The following is a 12,978-nucleotide window of genomic DNA, read 5'->3' on the forward strand; positions in this document are numbered from 1 at the left end:
TGCAGCAGTATGTGAGCTTAGTATGCATACAGAGGCTCAAGAAGATTGAGAGATCAGTCACTTTTCTATTGGTTTTTGAGTAAGAACTCCTAAGAGTTTCTGGATTTGGGCAAGCGGCAGCGGCTGTCATGTTCTCTTATCGGTCACCATATGTTCATGAACATGATGTTTTGGTTTCCATATAGTTTATTCTTTCCTGGTTGTAAGTGAATTCTGAGTGGATAATGCCAAAAGCAACTATTGAAACTGGAAATCCACACATAAATGGAGCTGTTGCTGCTGTCAGCAGCATCATATAAGTCCAGTAAGGAAAGAGTACAGCAGACAAGCAACTTGGCTGATCCATCCTGGCAATAGAATGATCAGCTGAGACATCATTTTCTGCAAGGAAGCTAGCCCTGGTAAGTCATTTAATCCTTCTAGGTCTCAATTTCCTTATCTATAGAATCAGAAAATTGGACTAGGTCAGAGGCTCTTTACTTTTTTGCATTTCATGGGATTCTTTTGGAAATCCAACAAAGGTCTACGGACTTCTCAGATTAATATTTTTCTTTTCTGAAAAATTTATTTAACATTTCTTTTAAAGTATTTTTCCCAACCCTCCTCCAGCCATAGAAAAGGTAAAGAATATTGATGAGAGTAAAACTCTGCTTGATCTGAGACAGCCCTGTAAAGTTATGTAAAATCACCAACAAAATGTATATACAAACTCAAACGGTCTTGCATCTTCTGGAAACAGGATTCTCTTAGACTCATGAATAAAATGGGTCTTCAGAAAATGTCTCCTTTGATATACAAATACAAATGGTCTTGCTTAAGCACTTGGAGGAAGTCTGACAGGATGTCAATTCTTGGACTCATGTATAAAATGGGTCTTCAGAAAATGTCTCTTTGCAGATCACTTCTCTCTTGAAAATGATATGCCCGCCAAGAAAGCCTCTCTTGGTGTCTCTTTAACAATAAAGGCTTTTTTACCATAGCCTTTGAATTTAGCGAAATTCCTTTGCTGTGAACTCGCGCTTTGGAGAACACGGAATCTCACCCATTCCTGCCTAACCTCTTCTTCATCATTTGGTGGCCTGTTCACGAGGTTTTCGTCCGCAAGGGTTTTTTGGACTGAGGTAAGCCACCATACCACCCTTCTATAGCGGTGGACAGCTCGACTTCCCCGGGGGACACACATGAAGCTATCTGGAGCCTTGCGCTCATGCAAAATTGTCTCTCCGAGGACACTCGGACAAACTTCTGCAGGATCACAAATAGCCCTTTTACTGAGGAGAGCTTTTGCCACATCTTTCTGTCTCTCTGGTGACGCCTAGAACAGATGAGAGCTATAGAATTGGGAAAGCTTGGGGCTTGGGGCAGGATGGGTCAGCTTCCTTCCTCCATTTCTAAAGATTCTCCTTTAGGCTGTCTCTTAAAAACTAGGGCCAAATTCGGCTTGAGAGATTTAAAATAGAAAAAACTCATACTGAGGTATTTTTGCAATACTGTCTGGCCGCAATATTGGTTAGACAATCAGGAGGCATGGCCAATTAATGGCTCAATCAATTTCACTACTATTAGGGAACTGGATTTATTTTACAGGAGACAGGGTAGATGGACAGAGGTTCCCTATGTTCAAGCCTTCATGGGTCTGTCTCAGGATTCTAAATTAAGGTTAAATTATAGAATGTTGCTAGTTAAGTTTACTGCAGGGGATCTGGAGATAAACACGGATCCCCTGAATGACCCCCTCTTTTCCACTCCTTTGAGGGTGCAAGGAGCTTCTACTCTCCCCTCCCCCCAGCAGGATGCTCCCAAATCGCTTCTAGAGCAGCCCCCTTATCAGAAAGGGAATTTTGAATCCCTCATTATGCAACTCCTCTCTCTCCCAGAAGCCAGACTCTAGGACTACCCCACTGCTTATTCCTTCTCAAAACAAAAGCCACCCTTCCCCCCAAGCCTCTATCCTTCTACTCCTCCCCTGGAGCCTGATTCCACCACAGCTGTGGCTCAGGACTTTCCTCTGGCTACCTCCTCTAAACTCTGTCCCTTGAGGGAAGTGACTGACAGGATGGGGGGGGGGGGTAGGGAGAAGAAGAAACTCTTAAGAGTACAGATGCCTTTTTCCATCTTGGATCTTTCCCAAATTAAGGAGAAACTGGGCAGATACTCTGAGGATCCCACCAAGGGGGATTTAAAGCCATTACCCTCCAATATGATCTGTCCTGGGTAGATATTAATATCATTATCTCCTCTTGTACCATAGAGGAGAAAAGGAGGATCTGGGACCTAGCCCAGAAGTTTGGGGATGACATGACTGCTTCCTCCCCTGGTAGATATCAAGCAGGGGCTATAGCCATACTCGTCTCAGACCCCGAGTGGAACTATCAGGAAGGGAGCAGGGACAGAGAGAAGAGGGATCATCTCCTAACCTCCCTCACTGAGGGCATGAAAAAGGGGATTAAAAAGCAGGTGAATATAGATAAGCTTAAGAGAGATCATGCAAGCAGCTGAGGAAAACCCTGCCCTCTTTCAGGGTTGCCTTGTAGAGGCCATGAGGAAATATACTAATCTGGACCCCACTTCTCTAGAAGGGACCACTGTCCTTAGCATACATTTTATGACTCAGTCTTCCCCAGATATGACAGAAGCTACAAAAATTGGCTCTAGGGCCCCAGACTCCCATGACTCAATTATTGGAAGTTGCCTTTGGAATTATTGCCAAACCTCTCTATGATTCTATTCAAGGTCTCGATAACCTTCCTCTTGAATGGGGGACCTGATCACATTAAGGCTTTTAAAACCCTGAAAGCCAAACTGACCTCTGCCCCTGCCCTTGCCTTCCCTGACTTACAGAAACCTTTCACCCTGTATGTGGATGAGAGTCATGGGCAGGCTTTGGGAGTCCTTACTCAGCCTCTAGGACCTGATCCCAGGCCTGTGGCTTATTTCTCAAAGAAGCTGGACTCAGTTTCTCTAGGATGGCCTTCCTGTCACAGAGCAGTGGCTGCCACAGCCCTGTTAATTGAGGAAGCTTCCAAACTGACCCCCCCACCCCACCCCACCCCCCGACTCCAAAGCATTCTAGAAGCCAAAGGGCATCAGTGGCTCTGGAGTGGGAGGCTTACTAGGTACCAGGCTCTCCTACTAGATCCCCTGACTTGTCCCTCCAAGTCTGTCGCACTTTAAATCCTGCCACTCTTCTCCCTGATGTCTCTCAACCAGGAGATATTGTCCATGATTGCAAAGAAGCTATAGATTCTGTCTACTCCAGCAGATCTGACTTAAAGGACACTCCCCTTGAGAACCCAGATGGGGAGTGGTTCACAGATGGATCTAGCTTTCTTGAGAATGGGGAGAAAAAAGCAGCCTATTCAATGGTGTCTCTTCATAGCACTCTGGAGGCTAAGCCATTACCTCCTGGCACTTCTGCTCAGAAGGCTGAGCTCATAGCCCTAACCAGAGCCTTAGAACTAGGGAAGGGGATGAGAGTCAACATCTACACTGACTTCAAATATGTTTTTCATATTTTGCATGCTCATGGAACTATTTGGAAAGGAAGAGGCTTATTGACAGCGAAAAACTCTCCCATTAAACATGCGGGAGAAATTCTGCACCTATTGCAAGCTGTCCATGAACCCAGAGAGGTCCCGGGTCATATTCTGTAAAGGACACTAGAAGGGAAGATTCACTTCAAGTAAAGGGAACAGGCTGGCAGATTGAGCTGCTAAAGCTGCTGCCCTTTCACCATTGACTATGGCACTTTTAATTCCCTAAGCTGCTTGAGTCTTTTGTTCCTTCCTATAGCACACAGTAAACAGCTCTGGAAAAGGAGTGGGCTATATACCCTTTCTCCCTCTGATTAGTTTAAACACCCTCAGACCACCTCTTAGTCCCAGAGGCAAGTCAGTGGAAACTGATCTCTGGTCTCTATCAGGCCACACACCTGGGGAGAAATGCTCTCCATTCCCTGGTGAAACGCGTTTTCACTGGCCACAAGCTGGGAGAAACAGTCAGACTCCTAACACACCTGCCCAATGGTGATATAATGTAGCTGAATCCTGAGAGAACCTTTAAGCCCCCACCTCTCCTGAAACCAGTCCAGAGGAGAGGCACTTACCCTGCTGAGGATGGGAACTAGACTTCATGCATATGCCCCCTGTAGGAGTTTTAAGCTGCTTCTGGTCTTTTGTTGACACATTCACTAACTGGATTAGAAGCTTTTCCTTCCAGGACTGAGAAGGCTCAGGAAGTATCTAAGTGCCTGCTGAACGAGATCATCCCTCGTTTTGGCTTGCCTGGCTCTTTACAGAGTGATAAAGAGCCCGTCTTTATTTCTGAAGTCACTCAAGGAATAGCCAAGGCACTTAACATTTCTTATTATCTCCACTCTGCCTGGTGTCCTCAAGCCTCTGGGAAGGTAGAGAAAATGAACCATAGTTTAAGAGAGTCCTCACTAAACTGTGCCTGGAGATTAGAGAGGACTGGATAAAGAATCTCCCATTAGGGCTACTTAGAGTCAGAATCATCCACCTACCCTCCAGATAATTAAACTGAGTCTCTTTGAATTTTTGTATGGGAGGCTAAATCACTGACATCCTTGTGGATTCCCAGCTGAATGGAGTCTTTCAGTTTGCTACTCAACTCAGTGCATTTCAAAAGTTGCTCTCTGAATAGCAAATGAGCACCTCCCTAGGCCTTTGGAGGCTCAGACCCAAATCCCATTCCCTCTCAATCCAGGTGATATAATGTATCTGAAAACCTGGAAACTCCAGGGATCCGACCCTTTATGTATAAAGTGGAAAGGCCCGTACAGGGTCATTCTGACCACTCCAACGGCAGTTAAACTGGAAGGATCCCCCAGCTGGACTCATATTTCTAGAATTATCTCTAAGGAGCTTATTAAGAGGAATGTCTCTGACTGGGACCCTCCCCCACCTATGATTCTCTCCACTTGGTTGCCTGACTCCTTTCAAACACTACAGGTTTTGTACCCTAGGCTACTTGATTACCCCTTTCATAGTATACAATGCCAGTGCCTCAGACACAGCCCCCACCCTTCTGAGGAGACTAAGGTGGGGATTTGGGGAAAATGTTCTGTGGTACTTGAAGAAAGGGGGTGGGAATAGCATGGTCTTAGATTATCTTCTTGCCTCTAGCGGAGATGTCCGAGCTCTGGTCAAAACCTCTGACTGTATGTACATTAACAACTCAAAGAAAGTTGAGCTAAGCCCTGAGAGAAATCTTACAAAAAGCTGCCTGGATGCAAAACATCTATGAGCAGTTTCTCACACCTCCCCAGTCCTCCTATGGGTGGAATTCCTGGATATGGTCCCTACTGGCCCCTGCATTTTCAGATTGCTTATGAGATTTGTTTCCTCTAGGCTTCGAACTGCAAACTTCCAACTTCTCCTGCTACCTGGGGATCCTGAGATAACTGATGGGCAAACTCAACATCCACTGGATGCTGCAGTTGCTGTTTTCAGATCTCATTTCTCTCCAAGCACAACCCCCATTAGGGTCAGCTCTATGGTCATTTTTCAGCAGGAAGTAGTTATAGAAGACCTGAGACCTGAGACCATTTTCCCAAAAGAATTTGTGCTTATTGCTTGAGGGGGAAGATGATTGATCTGAGACAGCCCAGTAAAGTTATGTAAAATCACCAACAAAATGTATATACAAACCCAAATGGTCTAGCATCCTCTGGAGACAGGATTCTCTTAGACTCATGCATAAAATGGGTCTTCAGAAAATGTCTCCTTTGATATACATACAATTGTTTTTTCCCAAAGCAAGTACAGGAGAACTCTACTAGATGAAGTCAATAGGTATCCATCTGCCTGTGTGTGCCTCACAACCTTTGTACTTGAGCCCATTTTCTCTGGATAACTTATGTCTGTTTATATGCAAGTACACAACTGCATAAGGGGAGAGTGTGCTTCCTCCCCATTTCTGAGATTATTTTCGTAACTATTGATAAAAATTACCTTTTTACAATGCTTTCTTGGTAAAAATCACTTTGTAAAAGCTTATCGATGTCAAGTGGCTATTCAATACTGTTAAATACAAAGGATGGAAGTTCATGAGCAACAATACTGAAATCCCTAATATCTCAGGTTTACTCCGGAATCCTGGAAGAAAAAGTCATTTCCCTAAGAGAACATAATCTGTTGGTTCAGTACTAGTTGGGAGAGTAGCCCAGAAGGGGTGTTACAACTAAAAATGGCAATTATTAAATTTATTTATATGTTTAATACCACAGAAAATTACAATAGGGGTGCTTCAGAAAACCAAATAATGCTTTAACAATATTTATCTAGAAAAACAAATAGGAATACTTCAAGGATTTTTAAAGAGGGGGGGAATGGAAAAATACTTGCACTAACAAAGTAGACTATAAAGTTGCAGAGGCAATGAGTTTATTCAGGAATTGGAAATGTCTTAGAACAGTTTAAGGGCCAGACAGCAGGCAGCAATAATAATGATGTGGCTGATGTAGGCACCAGATGATGTGCTTTAGAAAACACCTAATGATAGAATTCAGTCATGTGAAGAATTCACAGAATGGCCATTTTCTTTGGCAAAAGTTTATTTAGTAGAAGAGGTTACAAACAAAATGAATACAATAGATACCAGGAATGGTATCACACACATATATAAATATATTTTCCCCCTGAGGCAACTGGGATTAAGTGACTTGCCTAGGGTCATACAGCCAGAAGTGTTAAAGTGTTTGACCTGAAATTTGAACTCAGGTCCTCCTGTCTTCAGGGCTGCTGCTCTATCCACGGGGACCTAGCTGCCCTTAGAGAGTTTCAATAATTAATGATGGAATGCACAAATTCCCTAGTGGAACATGAGGTTGGGGCATGCCTTTAGCTGGCAGGGCAGATCCTGAACGGGGTTTAGCACCCAAAAAGAGTTAATTAGCTATAAGAAGTGGGGTTGAAAAGCATAACAGCAAAAAAAAAAAAAAGAAAAGAAAAAGAAAAAAGAAAAGCATAACAGGCAGAATTCCATGACCTAAAGGAGGGCAATAGCAGAAACCATGGCCCATAAACTGTTTTATAGGGAAAATTTAGCCTCAGGGACTTGACATAATTTAGATTTCTGACTGGATTACTTCCAGAGAGTGAGGCCAAAGAATTGAACAGATCTTGATTATCAGAATCTTCTTCCTGCCTGCTCCAAGGAATCACTTTTATCAACGTTATAGTTTCTATCTGCCCACCATTTAGGATCTCAATCAGTAAGAGGGGAAGCAGTTGTATTATTACAATTACACAAGATTTCTTCCTTTCTTTTCTCTACCAGTTATGAAGTCGATGTAAATTTAACCTTTGGGGGTGGAATTCTGGGGTCTCAAACTCTCCCAGACTCTTGGGAGGGGCCACACCCTTCTGCCCATAAGGGAAACTCCCAAAATAAGAAATCTCTTTTCAATAGGAAATCTAGGCCCTGGAGCATAGTCAATAATGACTGGCTCAAACTCCCAATTAAGTAATTTCATTCCATTTTGAATTGAATTGATGCCCCAAGCCTCAGACAGCTAATAAAAGACAACTCTTGAACCCCCAATCTTCACAGAAATCGGAACAGGATCATGCCCACTGCTGAAGATATTTTCTTCTCAGTATAATCCACCTTTGCTATATTCCTTGCTCACTAGAAGTCTGTCTTCCCAGCAAACTGGCTTCTTGGTGTAAATAAATCCCATTTTCTGCCACAAACCTCGTGCCTGTATTCATCGGGGTTTGCGAATTCTTTCACAAAGCCTGCCACCAGTCAAAGAGATCCCATTGCTGTTAGGGGATCTCTCTCTATTCTCAAACCTCATCATTTGCACCTCATCAGTGGCAAAAGTCCTGAAAAAGACATCTAACAGGCATTTTTCCTTAGGTCATCCTTGGTACCATCTGGCAGGTGCCTAACTTTATAATAATATAATACTTGATACCTATTATGAGAAAACAAAACCTCTACTAATTACCAAAATACTTGGGTTTCTGGTCATTTTTAAAAATGGTATTTAAAGTTTACTTCGCTTTTGACTACTGCCTTCTTTTATCTGTCCTCCTTTTCTCTTATCTCCTTTCTGTCCTACTCTCTCACTGGGTAAGACAGATTTATGTTTTCTCTCTTTGAACTAATTTGGATGTGAGGTTCAAGCACTGCCCATTCCATCTCCCAACATTTTCCCCTCCACTATGAAAGCTCTTCCTGGCTTTAGCTTCATTTAGATGAGATCATTTTCCCCATTATTGCTCTCTTTCCCTCTTTATCCCAGAATATCCTTTCTCGATTGTATATATATATTTTTACAACATTCCAACACAACCTATTCACTCTTATCTTCTATGTATAATCCTTCTAACTTCCCAAATAATGATAAATTCTTAAAAGACTTATGAAGGGGCAGATAGATTGCACAGTAGATAGAGCACCTGCTGACCCGTCCAGCAGGTCATCAAAGTGTGGGTCCTGAGGCGGACATTTGTCTGTGAGACTATTGCCTGAAAAGGGATGAGGAGGGAGACAAGTTGAGATGGAGCAAAGTCTCAGTTTAATGAATGAAGAGGGTCTAGTTAAATATGATTTCTGAGTGGGGGGTTGCAATGTAAAGAATGTCAGACCACAGGTGTGGCAGACATCCTGGGGTATACTCGTTATCTAGATCCTGGGTGGAGATGACCGATTTCTTGGGACACACATTATGTTATCTCAGGAATTTAGGGTGTTTGCTAATCGTAGTCACGTTCTTCTTAGCTCTTTTTCTCCTGTCTCCAAGGACATGGTCTCTGGCAACCTGCTCTGAAGTCTCTGGATAACTTATGTTCAAATCCAGCCCCCAACACTTAACACTTCTTGGCTGTGTGTGACATTGGGCAAGTCACTTAACCCCATTGCCTCAGGGGGGAAAAATGTATTTCCCATTCAGACTCCAGAACAGTTTAACTTTATTGAGATCCTTATGATTTCACTTTCATGTTTACTTTTCCAGTCTTCTCTTGAGTCTTGAATATGGAAGTCCAAATTTCTATTCAACTCTGGTCTTTTCATTAGGAATACTTGAAAATCCTCTGTTTCATTAAATATCCATTTCCCCCTCTTTGAAAGATTTTACTCAGCTTTGCTTGTTTATTGTAATTCTTGGTTGTAATTCTAGTTCCTTTGGCTTCAAGCCTCTCATATCCTAAGCCTCTTCTGCAAAGAAAGTTTCTGTGATTTGGACTGTGGGTGGTTTCAGTTTTTGAATGGTTTCTTTCTTACTGCTTGAAGTACTTTCTCTTTAATCTGGAAGCTCTTGAATTTGGTCTTAGCACAGTGCCTGATACATAAGCATTTAAAATACCACTGAATGTTGCAGAACTTCACTTTTTGTTCCACAATAAAATGTGATTAGAAGTTGCTTTACTTTAATTCAAATCAGTAATTTGATTAGACAAATATGTCAGACTCCAACTCCTCCCTCCAAACAGACATTACTAAATTGTGCTTCTCATATGTAAAAATGAGAGTACAGATTATTTTTCTTCCACGGGATTTACAGCAAATTTTGTGTTGCGTGTCCCATCTTTCTTTACACCAGTATTTTCATTCAAGTGTAACCAGGTTAAAATACACATCAAGGGAAATCTTGAGGAGCAACAACAACAACAAAATCCTAAAAGAACAAGTAGCTTGAGCTGTATGAAAGAAGACTCCTATTCCTCTGTCTAGTTGATGGAAGGAATATTGCTCTGGATATCCTCTGGATTCCTCTAGCCAATTGCCTGGAATTACTCATAGCTGTTTCCTCATACTCCCTATTCTTCCCTAAACCTAGTTCAAGGCAATTGACCATCTATTCTTCTCACAATTCAATTAAATAAAACAGATATTCATTAAACGCCTATTTACAAAGCACAGTACTTCATGCTTTAGATAAAAGAACATAGTTCCTCCTCTTCAGAAATTTACAATCTACTAAGGGAGATCTCTTGCATAGACACACATAAAATACACAAAGATGCAGGCAAATACATAGATACACCCAACTGTGATGTAAAAAATTTCCAGACAAGGTGGCTCTAGACAAATTATACTTGATACAATCAGTAAAAATAATAAAGATGATATCGAACTTTTGCAAACAGAGCTGACTAGGTAACAGTGTCATAGCACAAGATAAATTTTGTCACAGCAAAGGCCCTTTAAGTGAATACATACAGATTTTCAAACACCAGCTAATGGTCCACATATTTAGACTTTAACTTAAAAAGATTAGAGTCTTCCAGTGCATCCAGGACCATCTCCGGTTCTTCTGATCTATATCTGGATACCAAAACAAGATGGCTTTGGAGGAGAAAGTAAGACAGGTAACCTTGCACAACCCTCCCTCACTTCAATTCATTTTCATGTCATGGCATCACTTCCCTGATATCATGGTCCAGACAAAGGACAAATAACATTATTTCAAGCAATAGTCAATACAGTAAAATTGCAAGACAAAAAATTTGACAGATCATTGTATTTTATTACAAAGTGCCTAGTTTTTGTTAATAGGAAATAACTTCAATATTTCACAAGATATAGAGATACCCTACCACAAACAAGAAATCTACAAAAAGCACAATAAAACACACAGAAATAGATTTGCACAGAAAGACAATATATAAAACCATACAAATGCTTGTAAAAATTTTCCATCTCTGAATAGGTTCATATGTTGAACTGCCAATTCAGAAGGACAAATCACACAATAATTTTTTGGAAATATCATTATACATAATATATATAATAATAATATATAATATAAAGTTGTTGTCCACTTTTGAAGAGGCCTAGATCATCAGGTAGATGATGCCATCACATACAAATGACCTGGATAATGAGGGGCCTACCCTTAATAGTTACATTATGAAAAACAGCACAAGACTGGTATTCCCAAGAAGACACTTAACCTCTCCAGGCCTGGAAGCAACTCTCTAAAACTTTTAAGTAACTTGATAACTAAATAACAAAGCTGCCCTGCAATCTAAAGGGAATTTCTAAATGCAGTGCTGCCTACACTAATGACAATACATGTCTGGACCAAAAAACAATAACATCTAAACTTATATAGCTTCACCTCATATTACTGAATTCTAGGTCCCACTCCAAAAACTTTAGCCTTAGCTGTACCAGTTAAATTTCTTAATATGTAAAAGAATGACTTAACATCACATATACATAAAATATTATTAAAGATTTAATCCCAACACTGTTATTAGCTTATTCCAAATAACATTGCTATTTGAATCATTACCTAATTCTAACCTTTTTCAGTAATTTGATTTCTGAATCAAAGAAATTTTACTAAATATGTAGGACCTTATAATCAAGTTATCCTAAAACAAAAGCCCCAACCACATTCTTAAAAAGTAGTAATTAATTACTCAAATACAAAGATAGACAGCTTTCAAAGCATAGTCTAACATTTAGATTTAAAAAGCACATGTTTCTATTTATCCTCACAAATGTTCTGTATATCAGTTAAAAGAGAAGTAACACGCATTTTCACCGAAGGCAGGTGCTTCTGTGGATACAGGTGACAATTTACAACAGACCAAGTTCAGTCTGTATCAGCCTTGTTATTCTGTTCATTTCTACAGGTGAACCGTAGAACCGAGACATTAAAGGGTGAAATGCACAAAAGATTAAAAACAATTAGCATCGTGGAAACTCAGGAGGGAGAGGAAAATTACTGGATGCTTAGCACATTAAGCAAAAACCCAAGGGTGGTGGTTTTCCCCTAGAGACTTCATTCAATTAGAACTTTAAATACTTTTTTGAAAAAGAAAATCAGCTCTTCCTCTCTTTGTTTTTCAGTACTTAAAATTCTAATTCCTGAAAAAGCGTCCTCTTTTCATGCACCGAATAAACCCTTCGTCTACCAAGAGAGAGACAATTTCTTCGGATTCGGGAAGAAAGGTGCTGGGGAAGGGAAGGAGGTCCCGGAATGCCCGCGCCCCCCACCCCCCAATGCTCACCTCTTCCCAAACGCACCCCGACTAGAGCAGTCTTCCCACCAGCCCAGCGAAGAGACGCGAGGAAGAAGTGAAGCGGTCACCATAGGAACTGGGCTTGGCCCCAGGCTCTCAAGAGACCGGAAACCCCGGGCCTCCACTCAGACCTCCTCCGCTCCCTCCCTCCGGCCCGCACGCCCCGCCCACCCGGCCCACCAGCCTCCAAGCAGAGACCCCTTTTTCCCTCCTTTTAGTCCCCTCCTCGAGTCCCCCGCTGGCGAGGATAAGGAGAGCAGAAGGAAATCCAGTCAGTTTCTTCTCGTCCTCGCTCCCCTTCGCGCCAAAAGTGGAAGCCGTGACCATTGCTGGCTTGTCCACTACCTCTGGAGCGGGCGGCCGCGGTCAGGTCCCGGCCCCTTCCCATTCCTTCCTCCTTACCCCCCACCCCCAACACCAAAACCAGCCAGAGTCCGCGCGGGTGGCGAAGGGAAGGTGAGAAAGGGAAAGGGGAGGCGGGACAGTCCAGGGAGGAGGCGGCGCTAACCGTCCGACGCAGCCGGGCCCCGCCCACACGCCTCAGTACCTGCGGAGGGCTCCTACTCCTCCTCCTCCTCCTCCTCGGCCGCGGCGCCCTCGCTCTGTCTCTCTCCCGCGGCCCGCGTGCACTCAGACGGGATCACCCCGGTAGCGCCCGTACGCCTACTTCCTAGGACGCGCGCTGCCAGCCACGCACCCGCATCTAGCGACGTCCTGCCTACCTGCTCACCCGCCCTTCCAACGAGCTCGCTCCCTCGATCCCCTAGTAGCCCTCTTTCTCGGCGCGTGCCCGCGATTCCGCCTTCGTTCTAGCCGCCCCATTCAGCCTCCCTCTCGTGGTTCAAAAGCTGTTCCCTCTCTTTCCCCTTACACCAGCGTCTGGTCTCCTAGTAACCAGACACGCGCCCCCTCTCCACCTCATCAACCTTCACTCTTCGCTCCCACAGGTCCCTAACCTCACCTGAGTAGA

General features: G+C 42.9%; 2 protein-coding genes across 8 annotated transcripts in view; one reads left to right on the top strand and one right to left on the bottom strand.

The window, feature by feature from the left end:
• Positions 1–12,944, bottom strand: part of TSGA10 (testis specific 10) — a 103,543-nt gene extending 90,599 nt beyond the window's left edge. For 2 of the 7 annotated variants that reach the window (XR_007951818.1, XM_051984705.1), the window contains exon 1: positions 12,556–12,941. The gene's annotated coding sequence lies outside the window, so the exon portion shown is untranslated. Of the gene's footprint in view, positions 1–11,996; positions 12,093–12,555 lie in introns of those variants that run through there. The other 5 variants (XM_051984702.1, XM_051984700.1, XR_007951817.1 and 2 more) reach the window with 4 other exon arrangements.
• The window catches only part of C3H2orf15 (chromosome 3 C2orf15 homolog), a 30,072-nt gene continuing 29,332 nt past the window's right edge, over positions 12,239–12,978 (top strand). Inside the window, exon 1 of the mRNA XM_051984707.1 lies at positions 12,239–12,464. The gene's annotated coding sequence lies outside the window, so the exon portion shown is untranslated. The remainder of the gene's footprint in view (positions 12,465–12,978) is intronic.

Source organism: Antechinus flavipes, chromosome 3, assembly GCF_016432865.1.
Source record: "Antechinus flavipes isolate AdamAnt ecotype Samford, QLD, Australia chromosome 3, AdamAnt_v2, whole genome shotgun sequence".
Classification (NCBI taxonomy): domain Eukaryota; kingdom Metazoa; phylum Chordata; class Mammalia; order Dasyuromorphia; family Dasyuridae; genus Antechinus; species Antechinus flavipes.